General features: G+C 45.2%; 1 non-coding gene across 1 annotated transcript; it reads right to left on the minus strand.

Moving 5' to 3' along the window:
* Positions 1 to 16,937: 16,937 nt before the first annotated feature.
* Positions 16,938 to 17,010, minus strand: trnav-uac (transfer RNA valine (anticodon UAC)). Its single transcript has one exon. It is a non-coding gene; the product is annotated as a tRNA-Val (tRNA).
* Between the last annotated feature and the right edge of the window lie 6,628 nt (positions 17,011 to 23,638).

Genomic DNA, 23,638 nt, shown 5'->3' on the forward strand with positions numbered 1-23,638 from the left:
CAGCTGTCACCGTCATGAACAGCGAGTGCAGATTGGAAATGGGGTCACTGACCTCTGCATCAAAGAATGACAGCCTCCTCTGAGATATCAATGTCCTTAGAGTGGATTCAGATCTGGTGGCATATCGGGAGACTGAAAGGGAAAGGGAGTAGGCAAAGGGCTAAAGAGAGAGTTTTAATAGGGGAACATGTTTAGGGGTAAAGGGGTACAGAAGCTGTCTGATAGATTGTTTTAATTCCTTTATATAATCTCACAGACGGTGACTGAGGAAGAAGCTTGTTGACGGAGGATGCCCGGAGGTGAGCAGGTCAGAAACAGAATCAGAAATTGAATTGAATAGAGTTCAGTTATTACATCCTTCTCATACATGAGAAGTAAAAATCATCTAAATGTGAAATGTGCAAATATAGTAATTTATAATAGCTTAAAACAAATATAATTGTCAATGTAATCTAGAGTGTTCTCAAATCAGCGTGAGTTCATCAGTCTCATGTCCCAGTGGAAGAAACTGTCCCAGAGCCTGTAGGTCCTGGCTTTTATGCTTCCCGGATGCAGCAACCCGGGTTTAGGCAGTCGTCTCAAGTGAGGAGTTGGTCTGCAGCAACACAAACTAAATGCTGGTAGAACGCAGGCAGCATCGATAGGAAGAAGTACAGTCGACGTTTCGGGCTTCGTCAGGTTCAGCATGGTAATATTCTGTGGAAAGGTAGATAACGCGGCATCCAGGGAGAGCTGGCTAACTGGATGCACAGTTGTCTTGATAGCAGGAAGCAGGGAGTGATGGTGGGAGGCTGTTTATTGGACTCGAGGCCCGTATCTAGTGGTATTCCCCGGGGTTACACTCATTGATCTCTTTATTTATTGCTAATTAATTATATTTGCATTGTTGCAGTTTGTTGTCTTCTGTGCTCTACTTGATGTTTCATTGATCCTTGTACAGTTACTATTCTATAGATCTGCTGAGTCTGCCCGCATGAAGAAGAATTTCAGGGTTGTATGTGGTGAAATGTATGTACTCTGAAAATGAAATTGACTTTGCACACTGCAACTTGTCATCTCTACCAATAATTTGGTTGAGAGTGCACAGGCAATGGATAGTGAATTTGCAGCAAGTAACTTCAAACAATTACTGTTTTTGAAAGATAATCAGTATAAACATTCCCCTCCATTTCTCGCTCCTCACGACCACACCCTCCCCTTAATGTCTTCCCTCTCTGCCCCGTCTTCTCTCTCAACCCCGCAATGGGCAGACGTTCAGGGTGAAAGAAACATAGAAAACCTACAGCACAATGCTGGCCCTTCGGCCCGCAAATATGTGCCGAACATGTCCCTACCTTAGAAATTACTAGGCTAATAGCCCTCTATTTTCCAAAGCTCCATGTACCTATCCAAATGTCTCTTAAAAGACTCTATCGTATCTGCTGCCGCCACCGTTGTCGGCAGCCCATTCCATGCACTCACCACTCTCTGAGTAAAAAACATAACCCTGACACCTCCTCTGTACCTATGACACAACGCCTTAAATCCGTGTCCTCTTGTGGCAACCATTTCAGCCCTGGGAAAAAGCCTCTGACTATCCACACGATCAATGCCTCTCAACATCTCTTTCAGGTCACCTCTCATGCCTCCATCGCTCCAAGGAGTAAAGGCGGAGTTCACACAACCTATTGGCATAAGGCATGCTCCCTAATCCAGGCAACATCCTTGTAAATCTCCTCTGCACCCGTTCTATGGCTTCCACATCCTTCCTGTAGTGAGGTGACCAGAACTGAGCACTGTACTCCAAGTGGGGTCTGACCAGGGTCCTATATAGCTGAAACATTTCCTCTCGGCACGTAAATTCAATTCCAGTATTTATGAAGGCCAATACACCGTACGCCTTCTTAACCACAGAGTCAACCTGCGCAGCGGTTTTGAGTGTCCTATGGACTCGGATTCGAAGATCCCTCTGATTCTCCGCACTGCCCAGATTCTGACAATTAATATTATACTCAGTCATTTTATTTGACCTACCAAAATGAACCACGTCGCACTTATCTGGGTTGAACTCCATCTGTTACTTCTCAACCCAGTTTTGCATCCTATCATCGTCCCGCTGTATCCTCTGACAGCCCTCCACACTATCCACAACACCCCCAACCATTGTGTCATCAGCAAGTTTACGAACTCACCCCTCCACTTCTTCATTCAGGTCATTTACAAAAGTCACGAAGAGTAAGGGCCCCAGAACAGATCCCTGAGGCACTCCGGTGCTGACCGTCCTCCATGCAGAATATGACCCGTCTACAACCACTCTTTGCCTTCGGCGGGCAAGCCACGTCTGGACCCACAAAGCAATGTCCCCTGGATCCCATGCCTCCTTACTTTCTCAATAAGCCTTGCATGGGGTACCTTATCAAATGCCTTGCTAAAATCCATATACACTACATCTACTGCTGTTCCTTCATCAACGTGTTTATTCACATCCTCAGAAGATTCAATCAGGCTAGTAAGGCACGACCTGCCCTTGACAAAGCCATGCTGACTATTAGTAATCATATTATACCTCTCCAAATGTTCATAATTCGTCCCCTCCAAGGATCTTCTCCATCAAATTACCAAATATTGAGATAAGACTCAATGGTCTATAATTTCCTGGGCTTTCTCTACTCTCTTTCTTGAATAAAGGAACAACACCCGCAACTCTCCATTGATCTGGAACCTCTTCCGTCTCCATGGATGATGCAAAGATCATCGCCAGAGGCTCAGTAATCTCTCCCCTCACCTCCCACAGAAGACTGGGGTACCTCTCATCCGGTCCCAGGAACGTATCTAACTCGATGTTTTCCAAAAGCCGCAGCACATCCTCTTTCTTAATATCTACATGCTCAAGCTTTTCAGTCTGGTGCAAATCATCACTACAAACACCAAGATCCTTTTCCTTAGTGAATACTATAGTAAAGTATTCATTAAGGACCTATGCTATTTCCTCCGGTTCCATACATACTTCCCCACTGTCACACTTGATATTTCAGGGTGGAAGGTGAAATATTCTTGGGGAACCTGAAGGGGAATTCTTCCCTCAGAAGCTCGTGAGACTGTGGAATGAGCTGCCAGTGGAAGTGGTATATGTGGGTTCGATTGAGTCACTGAAGAGACATTTGGGTAAGGACATGGATGGGAGTTTTATGCAGGTAGTTGGCAGTAAAAACAAAAACGGGTCGGTATTGAACAGAAGGGTCGAAAGGCCTGTTTCAGTGTTGCTGGGCCCTGTGGCTCTAATAATATTCTGAACTGTAATTTCCCCAGTCAGTGCTTTGCTGCTAATGACTGAACCTGGTAATTTACAGAATTGGTGAAGAGGCTGCTCAGTGACTCTTCCTGTGCTCAGTGTTACTGGGACATCCCATCACTGAGCAGATATTGTCTTCTCCATTCCCTTTCACTAAGTCTGTCACTCAACACTTTCCATATTTACAGGAAATCACAGAACTCACAGAGAAAGAAACCGCAACAGAGGATTCCCCGCATTTCCTCAAACCTGGTGATGGGGAAAGGCTGCCAGTCCCAGGGAGTGATGTGGGAATCCTTTGTGGAAATGAGCAATAAGTTAGCAAAGGTGGACAAAATGCTGAAAGTAGTTCTGAAGTTCGGTGCGGTAATACAACACACAGAATTGGAAATCACATTGAAACATCGTGGGTGTAAGAAAGTACGTCAACAAAGTTCGGCCCATAATGTTGTGCTGAACCAACGAAATTAGCAACCAAATGTCCATTAAACTGATTCTTTGTGGCAGCATAGTATCCACCTCTGTCCATTTTCCTCACATTTATGCGCCTGTCTTTCTTTCTTTAAATATATTTATTAATTTTAAACAAATAAATGAAACATGAATACAGAGAGTCTGAGAGTACATAATTAATAGGATAAAATACTAATACAAATAGATAATAATCCTTATATAATAACCTCCCAAACTCATAGTAATTACGAAAAATGGAGTGAGTAAATAAAAAAAAAACAGAATAGGAAGAAACCTAACCAACATGGGCCATTGCATTATGTCAAATATACACAGTAGCGTCAATAACTCCGCACCTCAATCCAAATAATTAAGGATAATAAAAGTAAGCTTCAGGGAAAGTCAGTTTAGCTCATATGAAAATGTTGAATAAATGGTCTCCAAGTTTCTTCAATTTTAACTGGGGTCAAAGATAACACTTCTAATTTTTTCTAAGCTCAAACAAGAAATAGTTTGAGAAAACCACTGAAATATAGTTGGAGAATTAATTTCCTTCCAGTTCAATAGGATAGATCATCTAGCCATTATTGTGACAAATGCAATCATCCGCCAGGCTGAGGGGGGATAAATAACTATTATCCACCACTGATAAACCGAAAATTGCAGTGACAGTGGGGTCTTTATCTTTTTTTAAGAATTAAGGAGATAGAGGCATCATAAAAAGATTGTGGGAATTTACATAAAATTAACACATCTTTAAAAATTTTACAAAGCCAAGGGGAGAGTATAGAGAAAACGGATTTTAAAAAATTCTGCAGTATAACCATCCGGACCAGGGGCTTTCCATGAATTCATTGAAAAATTCGCCTCTTTTATTTAGATTTCCGTTATAGGTGTATCTAGAAATACATTATATTCTGTTGTTAATTTGGGGATATTCAATTTTCTTAAAAAATCATCCATTATAGAAGAATCCTCAACAAATTCTGATTGATATTAAGAATTGTAAAAATCTTGAAAGGCTTTATTTATCTCTTTATGATCAATCGACATTGTGTCATCTCGTTTACGAATCTTAGTAATTTGTCGTTTAACTGAAGCAGTTTTCAATTTATTAGCCAATAGTTTACCAGATTTATCTCCATGTACATAGAACTGGGTTCCAGATTTAATTAACTGATTTTCAATCGAAGAGGATAATAACAAACTATGCTCCATCTGAAGTTCAACTCTTTCTTTATAAAGTTCGTTGCTGGGGGTCACTGAATAAATCTTATCAATTGCTTTAATTTGCTTGGGTGGGCTTAGATCTATCTAACGAAGGGTTTAAGCAGCAGTTACCCCACCCATCATCAGCATGTACTGATTCAAATTAGGAAAGGATGTAAATAGACACTTAAAAATTCAGGGCAGTCAGTGTTTGGAGCATAAACGTCAACTAAAGCATCTTTTTGATTAAAAAGTAAACTAGTAATAAGCAAAAACCTACCTTGTGGGTCCGAAATTGTTTCATAGTGTATAAAGGAGGTTGAAGAATCTATAAAAATGGAAACGCCTCTTACTTTGGCTTGGGAATTCGAGTGACACAGTTTTTCCTTCCAAAACCTGAAAAAAACGTTCACGATCCATTTCCTCACATGGGTCTCTTGGACAAAGACAATATTAGCTTTCAGTCGGTGGAATACTTTGAATATTTTTTCCGTTTGACGGATGATTTAAACAACTAGTATTCCAAGAAACAAAATAAATAATCTTATCCATATTGCCAATATTTATTACAATTAACACATAAGGTTAAAAAAAAAAGATGATCTCATGAATCCAGAAGAGGGAAGTAAGTTCAAGGAGGAACCGGAAGTTCTGACATTGCAACCATTTTTTGTAGTTTCGAGTCAGCCCATGAAATATAACTAAGCGTGAAGCAAGCAAAAAGAAAGATACCCTCCCTCTACCCTCAAAACCCCAGGAAAAAAAAAGCCAAAAAGAGGCAAGCAGGCAATCTAATACTAAATTCATCCCCATGTCTCAAGACGGCAACTCAAACACAAAAGTAAAAAAAAGACACAAACCACCCATATTTTAGGAAAGAGTTAATATAACAACGATTAAACTATAAAATTATAATTTTATATATATATAAAGGATTCAAACAAAGGGAAAAATTTAAAACGTTAAAACCCATAAATGAATAATATTGTATTAGTGTTTTAAAAGAAAGTCCTTAAACTCATTCAGACACATCAAAACGTATGTGAAGTATCCCAGCACTAAGGTCTTTGGGGAAAAGAAACGGCATCTTAGAAAAGTTTTTTATTATAAAATAACCTTAATATTTAAAAGTCAAAAGTATAAAAAGTGTACATAAACTTAAAAAAAACCTAATGAGTTACTTTCAGAACTAACAGAATAATAATATTAAAGGAACGAACTCAGGATAAACCAAAAAAAACGCACCTTTACCGTTGGTAAGAAATACACTGTTAACCATCACGTAAAAAATCATCAAATTATAAAAGATCCAGATCTATAGACTAGTTATTACATTAGTCAACAAGTAGTAAAAAAAAATACTATTCTTTAAGGAATCTTTGAGCATCCGCTGGAGATTTGAACAGCCGATAGGTCCCATCATTGAGGGTAACTCTCAATTGTACAGGAAATAACAGCGCTTGATTGTAGCCGTCCTGATGAATTTCCGACATAACCGATTTAAAAGCCATTCTTGCCCTTAAAACTTCGGGACTATAGTCTTCCAGAATACGAAATTTGAAATCATTAAAACTGATCATACCCTTTTTCCGGGCAGCCCGAATCAAACGTTCTTTGGTATGAGGGTAATGAATCCGGAGTATCCCTGGTCGTGGTTTCGTACCTGAAGCTGGTTGAAAACGGGAAATGCGATGCGCACGGTCGATTATTGGAGGGGTATCCAGTACTTCTGAGCCGAACACATCCATTAAAAATTTGGAGAGAAAAACAGTGAGATCACCGTTCGCAAAATTTTCCCAAAGCCCAATTATCCAGAGATTTTGTCTGCGAGAGTGGTTTTCAAGATCAGTGATTTTAGATTTATAACGATCCAGCAGTTGGGAAGTCGAAGCTGGCTGTTGTTGCAGAGTTTCAATTTTGCGATCTTTCTGGCGAGCGGCATCTTCAAGAACTAAAATTCTTGCTTCTTGTTGTTGTGAATCCAGTGTAAGAGATTGAAGCCTTGCATCGACTGTCTTTAAAATTTCATCGAACGTAGAAAGCTTTTAGGTTAATTTATTCTCCAGTTTTTCAAGTCTCTCGTCCATAAGTTTAGCAATTGCGTCCAGAGCTAACGGTTCTCTCGTCTGTTTCGATTCCTTTTGTTTCGACATTTCAACGGGTTGAAAAAGATTCAAACAGATGAAAAAGATTTTATACGTATGAACCCCTTTAGAATAGGTATAAACTGGTCAATTAGGGGGTGCTTGCATGTAGAAAAAAAGTAAAAGGATTGGAGCGAAGCCTAAAACTGTTTCACTCCATAAGCGCCATCTTGAGACTCCTCGAGAATCAGCTTCTCGTGTTGCATGTTAATGACCTGAATAAATCAGTTGTCACGGAGTCCCGGCATTTTGGGGATGGGTTCGCTGGGCGTGCTGTGGAGCTTTGGCGATAGTATCGCCTCCCTGAAATATGAACCATATTTAGATTTAATTAGAAAGTGAATGTGGATCATCTGTACATGATTTAATAAAATCAACTTGAAAAGGAATAAATCGTGTGCTTATTTATTAGTTTTCATAGAAGGTACTCAAATATTTAGGCGCTGATCTCTGACTCCTGTAAGGGTTGATTTCCGCAACAAGGCATATCGCGGGGTAACATCGAATATAATGTCTACAGGATCGGGAATAGAAGATCGCCTTCTATTGCTGAGGGGTGGCTGGTCAATTGAGGAGGTTCTGGTACAGCTGAGTGGCACTGCCGATCACGAAATAAGCTAAAATAACACAGGATCTTTTGAAAGGTTATGTAACGCCTTTCCAAAATTTGTATTCTTGTACAAATTATTGAGAAAGAATACTTTCTATTCTCAATATCTGCTGAAGTTTTTGGAGGCTGTTGTGCAGTATTCGAAATATTTTGCCCCTTTTATTCGCTGTTTCGGATGATACCGCTTGACAGATCGGAAAATATGGAATAAGGATGTTATTGACCGTAGCTATCTGTTGCTTTATGGAGATCCAATGTCGGATGCAAATCGTCTGGTCTCTTTAACGTTGAAATGACGCTTGTCCTAATTCAATACTGTGTTCCATCCGGCCCATTCCAAACATTCATACATTTTATTCCTACCTCGAGCTAATTCTTATCAGATACGAATGAGACACTTTCAGTTACCAGCATCGGGATGTTTTAAATGATAATTTTTATTTTATTATCAAACTAAAAGCGCGGATCTTCAACATAACGTTGCCTGTTGTAAGACGTGTGCGAGCTGGAACTGAGTACTCATGGGAGAAAGCCTTAGGAGATCTGACATTTCTCTTGATCAATTTCCGGATAAGCGTCCAAGGAGACAGTATCAACGTTTTCAACTCTGCCCTGAAGTTAGTTTGGGTTGCTGCATAAATACACGTGTTTGTACAAGAACTCATGTTCGTGAGCAGAGTCCCGGTTTGAGCAGCGATATATCGGGCAGAGTAATAGTCGCGATCAAAATACATGGTTAGGCTGGCGATAAAATTGGTCACTGCCGACGGCAGCCAAAATAGTATAAAGCTGCCCGATATACATATATTAGCTTTCAGTCGGTGGAATACTTTGAATACATATACATATTTGAATACATATACATATGATGCCCTTTTTCCTGTTCTCCATTTCCGGGTCTCGTTCAATCTTACTCTTATGGGTTCGGAAGCTACGCCGGGATTTGCTGGTCACTAAGATATGCCTGGCAGTCATCCCATTACATAGAAGTATTAAACCAAATGCGCAGAGCAGGTTTTGAAAGGTTTTGAATCTGCTGAGCGCGACGAACATTGGAGAGTTGAAGATGTCCAATTTCGGGCGGACACCCCACGAAATATTTCCAATTATTCGTTGAGGCTGAAATGCAAACAAGAGGGGTATATTCTCCAAACAAAGCCCCGCCAGTATTACTGCTGCCAGGATTCTGGCTGTCTTCACTCTGCAGTATTTTGTTTTAAACTTCTGACAACATATGGCAACATATCGATCACAGGTGAAGGCCACCGTGTACCACCGTGATAGTTCCAGAGTGACCGCCAGCACGTAGATCGTGGCTTTAAGGACTTCCGTATAATGCAGAAATGAACTGGACAGACGGAATATTAAAATCTCATAGACAAGGACATTGATGAGAATGACCGATGGATCTGACACCGCCATCATCGTCATGTAGGCAGAGATGCATTTGGAAAGACCGCATTTTCCTCGGGACAGAATAATAATTGTTAACAAATTAGCTGCAACAGAAAGAAACAAACAACAGATAAATACATCACTAAAGGAGGAAGAGAGGGGAATATTACAACTTATTTCTGAAATATGTTCGGATGTATTTCTGTTTGGTCCGGTGGTCTGAGAGTGAGCAGAGGCAGGACGGAAAGGCACTTCACAGTGTGATCTTCACCAGCTGGGAACGGGCTGAGAAACAGCACGTGTAATGTACTGGGAGCCTGGGTAATGTGCCGCCCTGCAGGAGGGTAAACCAGGTTACCATTGCATGGTGAATGGTAGGCTGTGAGGTGATCCACATAAAAGAAACGAAGCTGAAAATACAGATCCATCATTCATTTAAAGTAAAATACTGGGTAATCCACAGAGATCATTTTGCACATCGGCCATCACAAATCAGGACTCTGAGCACTGGGGCTGAGTTATTGAGTTGAAGTTGTACAATACGTAATTGAAACCGAATTCGTAGTATTGTTTACAATTCTACTCACCTTCGTATGGAAGTTATATCGGGAATTATATCAAAATTCGCGACAGACTTTACCTCCTGAGAGAAACACTACTGCTATTTCAGCGATGGCGTTCCTCCGTTCCCTTTGCACCGGACGTGAGGAGACGCCCACCTGTGTCCAGAGGAAAGTCTCCTCACCGGCCGTGTGGACACGGAACGATACAGCGACTATTGAGCAGCTTGTATAATGGACACATTGCGGCGCATCTTCTGATCATACTTCATAAAAAATAACAGTGTCCTGCCGAAGGCCAATAGCTGTTAGACACTGTATTAATACGACTTACCGGGTAAACCAAACACCGCTAGAACAGGGTAACAAACGTCTTTCACCTGTAGGATCGCCAGTCGACTCATGTTCGATTGCTTGAATTATCTCCTGTTGTGCAGTTCACATCAGCGTGTGACTCGGACCACGATACCCTGCTAATTTATAGGGAACACGAATTCTCCGTCACGGTTAAGCGGGTTGTGCAATGAATGACGTTACTTACAGCCGATGAACAAACAAGGATTGATGTTCCGCTCCGGTGCCACCTGTTCCCCAGCTGATGGACTGAGCAGCTGGATCATGAAGCTCCTTCATTCACATTCCACAACAGAGCACCCCCCCCCCCCGAGGGAGTGACGTCAGCGCTCCCCTCGTCCGCGGAGAGCATCGCTCCAGGAGGGTCCTTTCGTTGTCCCACAGTAACTCAATGAAGAGGTCCCGCTCCGTTTCGTAACTGCATTTGTTACACAGCGTTCTGCTGATTCTCACTGACTATAACATTACTGATGCTGCGCTTCACTTTACTTTTCACATAATAATTCTTCAATAACTTTTCCCATCATGGGTCCAGTCTAATATCAACCCGTTAGTCTCTGTCTAACCTTACAGGCTGTGATTCCTTCCTGAATGTGACGTCATTGAAACCAAACAATTGATGCAGCATCCCGGCAATGGGGTAGTGACGCGACTCTAACGTCACTGATGATATATTCTGTTATAGCTGGTGGAGAGTCACTGTTATATATGATATGGTTACTCCAAACAAGCAGATATAAATCACCTCCATCAGCACTGAAAATGCTGATATTTAAGCGTTTTGAGCCGCCTGTGCCTCCACATTGCTTCGGTGTGGGGACCGAAGCCGCTTGTTCCCAAGAAACTTCTCAGACTCCGCCGGAGAGATTACAAAGCTGCACCTTCACTGGGCAATCGACATTACTAATGAAATACAAGAGGTTGCCAGGGCGATTTTGCTTCCGTTGGCAGAGATTAGTATGACCCGAGTATTCGCTACGATATTCAGAGTTTAAAAAGCCATGTGGAAGATTGTCTCACACCTTTCATCTACAAAGTATATGGGTGATAAGGAACTTCCTACATCATGCACTGTTGGAGGTAGTGAGACACTGAATGCTGTTTTTTTGTTATGATCTCATACATTATTATATACAAAGTTACCGGCTCAGTGCAGGGACCGGGGATTAATGTGCTTGAGCGGAGCGATGTCGGCGCCTCAGAAGGAGTCAGACTACAAGTTTGAGCGGTGATGCACATTGAACACTATCAGTGATCCCCACTCCTGAGAAGTACATTTTGTAAATTAGATAAATTCGCGCAGTGTGGTGATGAACCACAGTGTGTATGTGCGCTGGCGGGTATGTGATACGAAACGAGAGTACGCCAGCAACCAGGCAGATCGGCCACTGTCCGTGAGATAATTTCGACAGGTCATCAATGTACACATGTGTATGTCGGAGTACATCGGAATTAGGTCGATGATATATGATATTCTGTCTGCCTTCGGAGCTGAGGTAAGTCAAATGTCAGGTCCATCTCATTGGCGGGGTTATTTACATTAAGTAATTCTCTACAAACACATCGTGTAAATCAGCACGATCGCCAATTTGAGCATCAGCCACCCTCAATGTGCTTCATCATTCCAATAGATTCAAAGTCTGTTGCAACTGCGAAGACATCAAATTTCAGGAAGTATCGGCGTTACAGGGAAGATACCAGCATGCATTGTGGACTGGCTGACGGACAGGAGGCAGCAGTGGCTGGCTGCCAGTAATTAGTGGTGTTCCTCAGAGGTCAGTATTGGAAACGCAACTTTTCCAACTTTTGTCAATGATTTGGATAATGGAATTGATGGCTTTGTGGCAAGATTTTCAGATGATACAATGATAGCAGGAGGAGTAGGTACTGCCAGGGAAGCAATGCGATTACAGCAGAACTTAGACAAACTACAAGAGTTTGGCAAATATGTGGCTGCTGGAATACAGTGTGGAGAAAAGAATGGTCATCATTTTTGTAAAAGGAACAATAGTTTGGACTGTTATCAAAATGGATAAAAATTCAAACTTCAGGATGCAGATGAACGTAGAAGTCCCCATGCAAGACTTGCAGAACGTTAAGCTACAGGCTGAGTTTGTGGTAAAGAAGGAAAATGCAATGCCAGCATTTACTTCAGGTGGAACATGATAAAAAAGCAAGGAGATAATGCTGAGCCTTCATGAGTCAGTTGTCAGGCCGCACTTGGAGTGACGTCATCATCTATGAGCCCCAGATCTCAGAAAGGATCTGTTGTTATTGGAGAGAGTCAAGAGGACATTCACGAGAATGATCCCTGGAAGAACTGGGTTGGCTTATGGAGAGCGTTCGGCAGTTTTGGGTCTGTATTCACGGGAATTTAGAAGCATACACGGGGATCTCACTGAAACCTAACGGATATTGAAAGGACGAGATAGGGTGGATGTGGAGGGGATGTTTCCTATAGTGGGGGCACCCAGACGAGGACATATCCTCAAAATTGATGGATCACCTTTTGGAGCAGAAGCAAATGGGATTTTCTTTAACTAGGGAGTAGCGCGTCTGTGAGAGCTCTGCCACAGACTGAGGTGGAAGCCAAGTCCGTGGGTGTATTTAAGGAGGAAGTTCATCGTTTCCTAATGTGAACAGGGCATCGAAGGATGTGGTGAGAAGGCAGGTTTATAGAGTTGTGTGGGATCCGGGGTCAGCCACGATGAAATGGCGAAGCAGACACGATGGGCTGAAGGGCCTAATTATGCTGATGGTCTTATGGTCTAAAGATCGCGTCAGAGTGAATTATCGAAATTGTTCAACACTCAAGTTCAATATAAAGCTGAAGTTCAGATATACTCGTATTGTTCTGTACGCATGTATGCAGCTAAACGAAACAGGGACCAAGGTGCAAATCACAGAACATATATCACGTACAGCACGTAAAATAATATTAACGCAATAATACAATATTAACAGGCAGAATATGCTGTAGTTATGAAAGTTGACATAAAGTGCATATACGACATGTAGTTTGCTACGGATAAACCCCTGCAGCAGCGGGCAGAACAAACCAGGCCGACTCAGAGAAACGTTTCAGACTAAAGGAATTTATTTATACGCGATATCACGGAGAGCCTCTTTACCGAAGAGCCGTGCTTGGGGACTTTGTTTGTCTGGCAGACCCGCTTCATTATATAGACACAGAGTACGTGACTAAAAGCACTTAACAGGAGCATTGCTTGACTTTGAACTTAGGGGTAGATTTCAACAAACAACGTGACTTTGATCTCAGAACTTGATTGCAACAAACGAGAACTTTACGTAGATGCGGGGCCGCAGCATCTTTCTTGGAATGACTTCAGTGAATTCCAAGACCTGCAAGAAATTTAGATAAATTTTAAGAGCATTCCAAAGCGATTAGGTTAACCCCTACATATCCAAAGAGTCTTAAATTCTTCCACAATTCCCTCGTTGTTGATGCTTTCAGATCAAAACTCCTCATGAGGTATTTCCTCGTCTTCCTCACAGGTGGCTCAGATCTCTCCGGAAAGGGTATTTCGCTTAATGCGCATTTCCCTCATCATCTGGTGTATCATAGGCTCTTTTCATTAACTGGTCACAATACAATCACAATGCTCCAAATACACAGCACCCTAAAACACATATTATTACCACTATAATTATACCATGGGTAATCCAGCTTGCCCAGTCAGAAAACCATCCCTCTATTAGTTCCCACCATTTCGTTTCTGAAACAAAATAATTAAACTGTTTCCCTATCTTCCTAATCTCCTTAATCTTTCCCCTGATGTGTTGACTGAGGTCAGTTATGTTTTCTGAGGCATCGGGAATAATAGTACAACATTCCTGCCCTACCGCGGCGCTTGTCCCGCCTTTTTCGGCTCAGGCCAAGTCCAGGGCATTTCTATTTTGCAAGGCTACCATTCTAAGGGCAACTACCTCTGTTGTTAGGTCTTTCAGTTGCGTCTGCAGGTCAGTGAGGGGCATCGGCCAATTTCTCTACAACGGTTGCCATATTAATAATTACTCGCGAATTTCGGGCCACACCATATGAGGGAAATGCTATCAACCAAAGCCTTTCACTTACACTTATCCCTCGCTTACTTCGCCTTCCAAAAGGATGTTGCGATATATCTTCCATAGGATGCATGGAGGGCAGTATATAGACCAGATTACAGCAGCCCGTCCAATTTCCTGCGGACACATTCCCACTTCCGCCTGACGGCCCTGGATGCCAAGGATAAGCTCTTTCCCCACATACCCAGTAAGTCCCATTAGGAGTGTGCCGAGCAGGACCCATCCTCCGTTCGGTACTAGTACCCAAAAATGTCCCATTTCCCCCGCCGTGTTACAATGACAAATCCCATTTACAGTTTCCTGTGCATTTACTAACTCGAAGGAGGACATCCCTTTTCCCTCCGTCGGGGTAAGGAGGTACCATCAACTGAAACAGGTACATCCACAACCCCCTTCACTGTCATCACTGCCAATCTCTCGTTCTAAAGCTGGAACAGGATGTGGTAAACAGGTTCACACGTTGCACAGAGAGCATTTCGTTTCCGCTCATAGGGACCCCTTCCCGGGACATTCACTGGGCGACATGCGGATGTATCTGAACACACACCCATAAAAACATATGGCTTGTCAGCTTCATGCTTTCTTGTATTTTTACACACACCCAACAGAGTCCAACTCTTCACCACAATGACTGGCATAAGTGTGACATAAAGACAAAGAGGTATTTCCGGACAAGGCCACACTGACTCCCCGCATTATCAGTCCCCATAAAAACATCTGGCTAGTCAGCTTCAAGCTTTCTTGTCCTCCAACTCCTGGTGCCGTTTGCACCACGTTGCATAAATCCATTCTCCTTTTCCTTCAATCTTCACCGCGGTACGGGTCCGCTTTTTCTGGCGGACCGAGGGTAGGTGTTCAGCGAAAGCAGGTTCTCCCAGTGGCCACACATTTTAATTCCACGTCCCATTCCCGTTCTGATATGTCTATCCGTGGCCTCCTCTACTGTCAAGATGAATCCACACTCAGGTTGGAGGAATAACACCTTATATACCGGCTGGGTATCCTCCAACCAGATGGCATGAACATTGACTTCTCTAACTTCTGTTAATGCCCCTCCTCCCCTTCTTACCCCATCCCTGACATATTTAGCTGTTGTTGTTTTTTTTTTCTCTCTCTGCCCATCACTCTGCCTGTTCTCCATCTGCCTCTGGTGCTCCTCCCCACTTTCTTACTCATGAGGCCTCCCGTCCCTTGATCCCTTCCCTTCTTCAGTTCTGTATCACTTTTGCTAATCACCTTTCCAGCTCTTAGCTTCATCCCAGACCTTCCGGTCTTCTCCTATCATTTCGCATTTCCCCCTCCCCCCATTTCTTTCAAATCTCAGTATCATTCCTTTCAGTTAGTCCTGACGAAGGGTCTCTGCCCGAAACATCGACAGTGCTTCTCCCTATAGATGCTCCCTGGCCTGCTGTGTTCCAACAGCATCTTGTGTGTGACTGTCAATATACTACCCATCTGTTCCGTAATGTCCAAAGGCGAGGTGTTATTTTCCAACTGGACTCCACTGATACCCCAGGATACATTTTCACTGATCACTTTTCAGTGGCATATATTTCAAACATTTCACTTCCACCGTGGGGATCCCGGAGTAAAGCATCACTGGTAATTACGTTGCCGAAATGCTAAACAATATAATTGTGGCTTGTCTGATCAGAGTGTCCGGCCGTAAGACTTTAATAAGATGATAAAGTTAAGAGTGTAACTGGAGAAAGATCGGGAGTTATTTCGGAGTAACTCTACACGGGCTGCGCGTTGAATCAGGGGCGGAGCGTATTCCGAGATAAGTATTTATTCCTGACGTTGACGTTACGGATGAACCTCCACGGCCAGTTACTGACCCTTATGCAGGCGCGGGATATTTCGCCCACGTTTTAATTTTACATGGAATCACAACCAGTTCAATATATTGAAATGGACCGTGATCCCAACTCTGTACCGATATCCCGTGATCTCCCACCATCACCTCGTCTCAAAACTAAAAGGTTTTCCTGTTCTACATTACCGTCATTATATAGGAAAATTTTTTACCATACTTTTCGACATTCCCGCAGAACTACGATGTCAGAGTTGTGATCCATTCTTCCTCCTCGGACCTTTAACAGGAATGGAATGAGCGATACCAATGGTAAGATATTTGACTTCTGTCTGCGCTGCAATATCACCGGAAGATCACAGATTCCAGTCTTAAAAGTTTTAGGTGTTGATGTTACCAACTGTTTCCACAGTTGTAACTGTACTGAGCACAAATATTTGCGCGTCTGACGTGTGGTTGCTGTGGTGCTGCTCGCGACAGAGAAAACAAAGAGAAGCAGAGAGATTGAATGCGTGTGAGAGAAAGAAATAGAGAGAGATGGCAAGAGGCAGACTGAAAAGGTGGAACCCAGAATACTGTGGTGGAGTCTGTATGGTGAGACGAGGAAGGAATGGAATACAGGGGTGTGGAAAACGAAAGCGATTTGCTATTTTAAAGTAGGTTTGAAATTTTTCAGCACAAGGTTATTTCTGATGTTGCTCTGGATGGGAATATTTGACGTGTGAGCTTCGTTGAAACCACAATGCATCCTCATGCGACAATACATGACAATAGGGTTGAAGGCTGATTCTCCCGTTACGCAGTGTAGGTTATCCACGTACCTCCTTAGGTTTAAATCCCTTTATGGTCTCCTGTAAATTAAATATAATTTCTATTAATTCTTCTTGCTTTAATTTACCTTTGCCAGGTTTGAAATACAATGCGCTACTGCAAGAAAAGAGAATGTTCATTATATTTACACCTGGATGCACATGACAGTAAACTTGAACACAAACTGAAAATTTGAGTCTCAAGTTCATTTGAAGCACTGAAGCCCAAACGATGTTTCTGCCCAGGATCGAACTGGGGACCTTTCGCGTGTAAAGCGAACGTGATAACCACTACACCACAGAAACCGTGCAAAGCGCTCAATGCTTTGCGCTCTTGAGCAATGACCCGAGGCATCCCCTCTCCGCCCTGCTCTGAAGTACAGCAATAAGTACAAAACATTGCCCACTGTTACTTCCCGTTCTCAGTAACACGTATTATTAGTTTAGGAACTTATTCCCTGGAGTATGGGTATAGGTAGAGTGTTACAGGGATGTGACAGTGGAACGAACCCAAGTGCTGAACAGGGGCGTAGAATGGGTGCCAAGGGAGTCATTACCTGGAGTCTTGGTTTTCGTAGAGAATTCAGGAAAGATGCTGGATTTGTAACTGATCGTCCTAAGAACCATGGCACGAGATTACTCGTACACGAGTCGACCAGCGAACTGGCAGCTCCTAGTTGTGGTCACAGGATATTTACACTGCATTTGCTGATGGAAAGCAGGTGTTGGTATTCAGTGGAAAATGGGAATGATTGGGAAATAAACGACGTGATTGAGGCCCAATTCCGGAGGAAGATAACCAGGAACGAGAAGGGATCGTGGCAGTAATCCCCCGCCACACAATGGGAGGCTCCGTGCGATCCTCCAGGCCTGCCCGTATGGTCCCGATGAAAGTCCTGGATGAGGGAACGGTCTAAGCTGAAGGAGCGGGGGACCCAGGAAAGCTCTTCTGCACCCTTCCCAGTCCACTAGGTATTGGAGACATCTGCCCCTACGGCGTACATCCAGTAGTCTTCGGACGGTGTATGCCGGATGGTTGTCGATGATACGGGCAGGTGGGGGGGTCCCAGGTGGGGGACACAAGGTGCTGACGGAAACTGGCTTTATCTGACACTCTTGAAAAGTTGGGTGGATGCGCATGGACCTTGGCAATATTAGGCGGACCGCTGTGGGATTGATAATCCTGTCAACCTTGGATGGTCCCAGGAAGCGGGGGGCGAGTTACCTATGTTCGTTTTTGAGCGGGATGTCCCTGGAGGAAAGCCACAACATCTGTCCAGGTTGGTACCTCCGGCGCCGGAGTCCGGTCTCGGTCGGCTGTCTTCGTATTTCGATTTGTTAATCTGAGTAGGGCCGCGCGAGTTTCCTCCCAAAACTTACGGTACCGATCAATATGGTCCAGAACCGACGGCACCGCAATCTCTCATTCTTGCGCAGGGAACATCGGGGCTTGGTACCCAAGGGAGCACTCGAACGGAGAGCGGACAATGGCAGAGTTCACCAGAGAGGTGGGGGCGTACTCAACCCACGGGAGGTGGTCGCTCCAGGTCTTGGTTGACCCGTTCCGTCTGCCCGTTCGACTGGGGGTGAAAGCCGGATGACAGGCTGGCTGATGCACCTGAGGCCTGACAGAAGGCTTTCCATACCTGTGAGGCGAACTGGGGATCTAGATCGGAGACGATATCGGCGGGGATTCCATGGAGGCGGAAGACCTGGCGGATGAGAAGACCTGCGGTTTCTTGAGGGGAAGTGAGTTTGGGGAGGGCCACAATGTACACCGCCTTAGAAAATCGGTCTACCACGGTGTGGACACTGGTGGTTCCGCGGGAAGGGGTAGACCAGTGACGAGGTCTGGGGCGATGTGTGAGCAGGGACGACCAGGAACAGGTGGAGGACGAAGAAGACCAGCAGGTGGTCGATGAGAGAACTTTGCCCGGGCACAGATGGAACGAGCCGAGACATAAGAACGGGTGTTCCCCTCCGTGGACGGCCACCATATGTGCTTCCTCAGGAGAGCCAGGGTCCGATCACTCCCGGGGTGTCATTGGAGAACCTGAGGCCTGACGGAGACGGGCACGTACAGGCGATCGCCGGGTCCGTTACCAGGGTCCGATCACTCCCGGGGTGTCAGGTGAACCGGGATGTGTGCCCGCATTGGAGAACCTGAGACCTGACGGAGACAGGCACGTACAGGCGATCGCCGGGTCCGTTACCAGGGTCCGATCACTGCCGGGGTGGCAGGTGAACCGGGATGTGTGCCCGCATTGGAGAACCTGAGACCTGACGGAGACAGGCACGTACAGGCGATCGCCGGGTCCGTTACCAGGGTCCGATCACTCCCGGGGTGGCAGGTGAACCGGGATGTGTGCCCGCATTGGAGAACCTGAGGCCAGACGGAGACGGACACGTACAGGCGATCGCCGGGTCCGTTACCAGGGTCCGATCACTCCCAGGGTGGCAGGTGAACCGGGATGTGTGCCCCCATTGGAGAACCTGAGGCCTGACGGAGACGGGCACGTACGGGCGATCGCCGGGTCCGTTACCAGGGTCCGATCACTCCCGGGGTGTCAGGTGAACCGGAATGTGTGACCCCATTGCAGAACCTGAGGACTGACGGAGACCGGCACGTACAGGCGATCGCCGGGTCCGTTACCAGGGTCCGATCACTCCCGGGGTGGCAGGTGAACCGGGATGTGTGCCCCCATTGGAGGACCTGAGGCCTGACGGAGACGGGCACGTACAGGCGATCGCCGGGTCCGTTACCAGGGTCCGATCACTCCCGGGGTGTCAGGTGAACCGGGATGTGTGCCCCCATTGGAGAACCTGAGGCCTGACGGAGACGGGCACGTACGGGCGATCGCCGGGTCCGTTACCAGGGTCCGATCACTCCCGGGGTAGCAGGTGAACCGGGATGTGTGCCCGCATTGGTGAACCTGAGACCTGACGGAGACAGGCACGTACGGGCGATCGCCGGGTCCGTTACCAGGGTCCGATCACTCCCGGGGTGTCAGGTGAACCGGGATGTGTGCCCCCATTGGAGAACCTGAGGCCTGACGGAGACGGGCACGTACAGGCGATCGCCGGGTCCGTTACCAGGGTCCGATCACTCCCGGGGTGGCAGGTGAACCGGGATGCGTGCCCGCATTGGAGAACCTGAGACCTGACGGAGACCGGCACGTACAGGCGATCGCCGGGTCCATTGCCAGGGGCCGATTCGTCCCGCTGGGCTTCCTTTACCTTAGCCTGGATCTCCCAAGTGAGGGTGGCCACACTCAGGATGGTGGGAGGATCGTCTCGGGAATGGAGGTGATACCCGTGGAGTCATGCTGGCGGGAAAGCGCGACCGACTTCCCGTCCTTGGATCCTGGAAGGTACATGACTTCCCGCCCTTGGATCCTGGAAGGTACATGACTTCCCGTCCTTGGATCCTGGAAGGTACATGAGGGTAAACTTGAACCGCCCAAAAAACAATGGCCAACGGGCCCGGCGGGATTTCAATCGCTTGGCGGTCTGATTGTGCCCCAGGGTCTTATGATCAGACACACTCGCAGAATAAAGAACTCAGGGACCAGAACTGTCTTCGAACCCGTCACTCGCAGAAATAAAAACAGGGACGATAATAGTCCTCGACCCTGTTACTGGCAGAAAAGAACGGCGACCCAAGTCTGGAGCGGGCCAGGTGGATTGGAAAGGGGCACTAGCATGGCTGAGAGAAAATCCACAATGGTTGGTGTTTTACGGGTTAATGGGAAAGGTGCATCCTAAATAAGAATAAATATTGGAAAGGGCGGATGAGGCAACCATGGCTGATACCAGAAAGTAAAGACAGCATAAAGCCAAAAGTGAGGGTTTATAATGTAGCAAGCATTAGAGGGAAGCCGTAGGTTTGGGACGCTTTAAAAGCTGGCCAATACTGGAGAAAATACCTTTGTTCAGACATATGAATATTAAAAGGGATGCGAGTGTGGGTATCAGAAAGCTGGAAAATGACGCGGAAGAAGCAGTAATGGGGGGAAAAGAAAAGGGACGAACTGAATGAATATTTTGCGCCAGGCTGCTCTGTGGAAGACGCCAGCATAATGGCAGGCAGCGAGAAACACGTGTCAGAGGGCATCAGTCAGAGTGGATGTTATCACCTGGAGAAGGTGCCCGTGAAGCTGAAAGGTCTGAAGTTAGATGTCATCGGGACCAGTTGGACTACACCCCATGGTCCTGAAAGTGGTAACTGGAGAGATTCTGTAGGCACTCCTTCACGTATCATTATTTACATACAACAGCTCCATAGCAAAGAAAGCCCAGCAGCGTCTCTACGTTCTGCGAAGGCTGAGGAAAGTCCATTTCCCACACCCCCATCCTCATCACATTCTACAGGGGTTGTATTGAGAGCATCCTGAGCAGTTGCATCACTACCTGGTTCGGAAACTGCACCAATAATGATTGCAAGGCCCTGCAGCGGATAATGAAATCAGCTGAGAAGATTATCGGGGTCTCTCTTCCCGCCATTACGGACATTTATACTACACGCTGCATCCACAAAGGAACCAGCATTATGAAGGACCACAAGCACCGCTCCTACAAACTTTTCTCCCTCCTGCCGTTTGGGAATAAGGTATCGGAGCATTCGGGCTCTCGCGACCAGACGATGTAACAGTTTCTTCCCCCCAAGCTATCGGACTCCTCAATACACAGAGCCTGGACTGACACCTTACTGCCCTATTGTCTTGTTTATTATTTATTGTAATGCCTGTACTGTTTTGTGTACTTCATGCTGTCCTGGGTAGGTCTGTAGTCTCGTGTAGTTCTATTCTGTGTTGCTTTTTACGTGGTTCACTCTAGTTTTTTGTACTGTGTTATGTAACACCATGGTCCTCAAAAAGTAGTCTCATTTTCACTATGTACTGTACCAGCAGTTATGGTCGAAATGAAAATAAAAGTGACTTGAATTGATATTCGAGAATAGATGCTGATGACTGGAGAATTATGACTGTCACTCCACTCTGAAAGAAGGAAGTTAGGCTGAAGAAAGGACAATAAAAGAAAGGTAGCCTGACTTCAACGTGTTAGATAACTCAAAAGATTCCAAGCAGTTTGAAGGTCAAAGACAGTTGAGGAGAAAGGGAGGAGATTTGTCAAATAGATCATCGTGCGGTACGGTGATGCACCTTGGACGAAAGGATAAAAAAGTCTCTAAATGGGGAAGGTTTTCTGAAATCAGAGGTGCAAAGAGACCTTGTGCAATATTCCCTAAATGTTTACTTCCAGGCTTAGTCAGCGGTAAAGGAAGGCAAATGCAATTTTAAAATTCGGTTCAGGAGGGGTAGAATATATAAGCAACAATGTAATGTTGACATATGTCCGTCATTATAAACCTGATTCTGATCCCGACCTTTATCCCCAACAATGGAAATCTCCTTCAGTTACGATACTGACGGCAGTGTTATCGCTCCACATTCACGTTCTGACGTAACTGTGTTGAAACAAATTCTAAAGCTGTCGAATTATACTATTTGTATTGGAATGATGAATCACCTTTTCCATTACCGAAAATAAGTACAACCATCACTTCAGTTGTAGTGCTACGGTGGGTGCAATGAACATTAATGGAGCTGCGATGGCCGAGTGGTTAAGGCGTTGGACTTGAAATCCAATGGGGATTTTCCGCGCATTATTCGAATCCTGTTTGCAGCGCTCAAACTGCAGCGCCAGGGAATAGAAACCTCACTGCCAATAAAAATTTAACATCCTGGCTGCTGTCTGTGTTCCTTTGACAACTACGTACCAGCCGGCAGATTTAGAGATTCTTACACTCATTGTGAAACTTTCATTTCTATTACGACTCTGACCAATCCCCCTCTGGGCAGCATAAACGCTTTGTAGTTTGCAGCTTTACCGACTTGTAAAACTAAAAGAATCAAATGCAGAGAACGGATATTTCAGCGTCAGTGTAAAGAAGTGGACTTCATCCTTTTACTGAAGTGGGCAGCACGGTCTCTGAACGTGAAAAGCTTTCGCCGGTTTCATATCCCTCATTGTACAGAGTCCCCATTGCTCTTTTGTCCAGCGAGCGACCCCGCCTATTGCCATAGACAAATCGGTTCGCTGACCTTCCGTCAAAATCATCCTCGCCAATTGTCACTGAGCGGTGTAATTGTCCGATATCAACAAATCTCGTCAAGTGACGTACAACCTACCTAGCTCCCATTCGTGTATGCAGATGTCAATCCAACGTGTTATCCAGTTGCGGAAAGGGTTTCACCCAAGAGTTGTTCCCTCCCACAGACTCTGACTGCTTCTGCTTCCACAAAATCCCGTCAATACCGAGCAAAGCTCAGTACAATGTCCCATTATATAACATTAATATCAATAGGCTTCTGATCGAAGCTGGGGGCGCTGTCAGGGCGTCAAAATAAAGGCGGGCGACAGAAGTTTATCTCCTCTCACCTGGGGAGACGGTGGAAGATTTGGTGGAGGTGACCGGCCGACTTTAGACTGGCAACTGCTGTACGGGGGGGGGGGGGGGGAGAGGGAGGATTGAGAAAAAGTCTGGGCCAGCCTGATCTTATTGAATGCCGGGGCTGAGTGGAAAGGACTAGACACTTCCCTTCTTTCTGTTGTCTGTTTGTTTAAAGAAAAAACAGCCCATTCTTGGGCCTGGATGCTCTCCCGTGGATATAATAGTTCGCAATCTATATCATCAGTTTGCCTGAGGAATCATTTCCAAGCCTGAAACTGGCACAAGATTGATATCCATCTTTTGTTAATGACGCAGAATTGTACAATATATGCGTTGCGTACTGTCTGTCTTTTCGAGCCTGCAGTGATGCTGCAAGTGTTTCATTGTACCTGTCCCTCACCGTCCCTGTGCACACGGCAATAAACCCGACTGGACCTGACAACACTCACTGAGATTTGAGCAGTGATGACCCCGTGCAGA

This window comes from Hypanus sabinus, unplaced genomic scaffold (genome assembly GCF_030144855.1).
Source record: "Hypanus sabinus isolate sHypSab1 unplaced genomic scaffold, sHypSab1.hap1 scaffold_797, whole genome shotgun sequence".
Taxonomy (NCBI): Eukaryota; Metazoa; Chordata; class Chondrichthyes; order Myliobatiformes; family Dasyatidae; genus Hypanus; species Hypanus sabinus.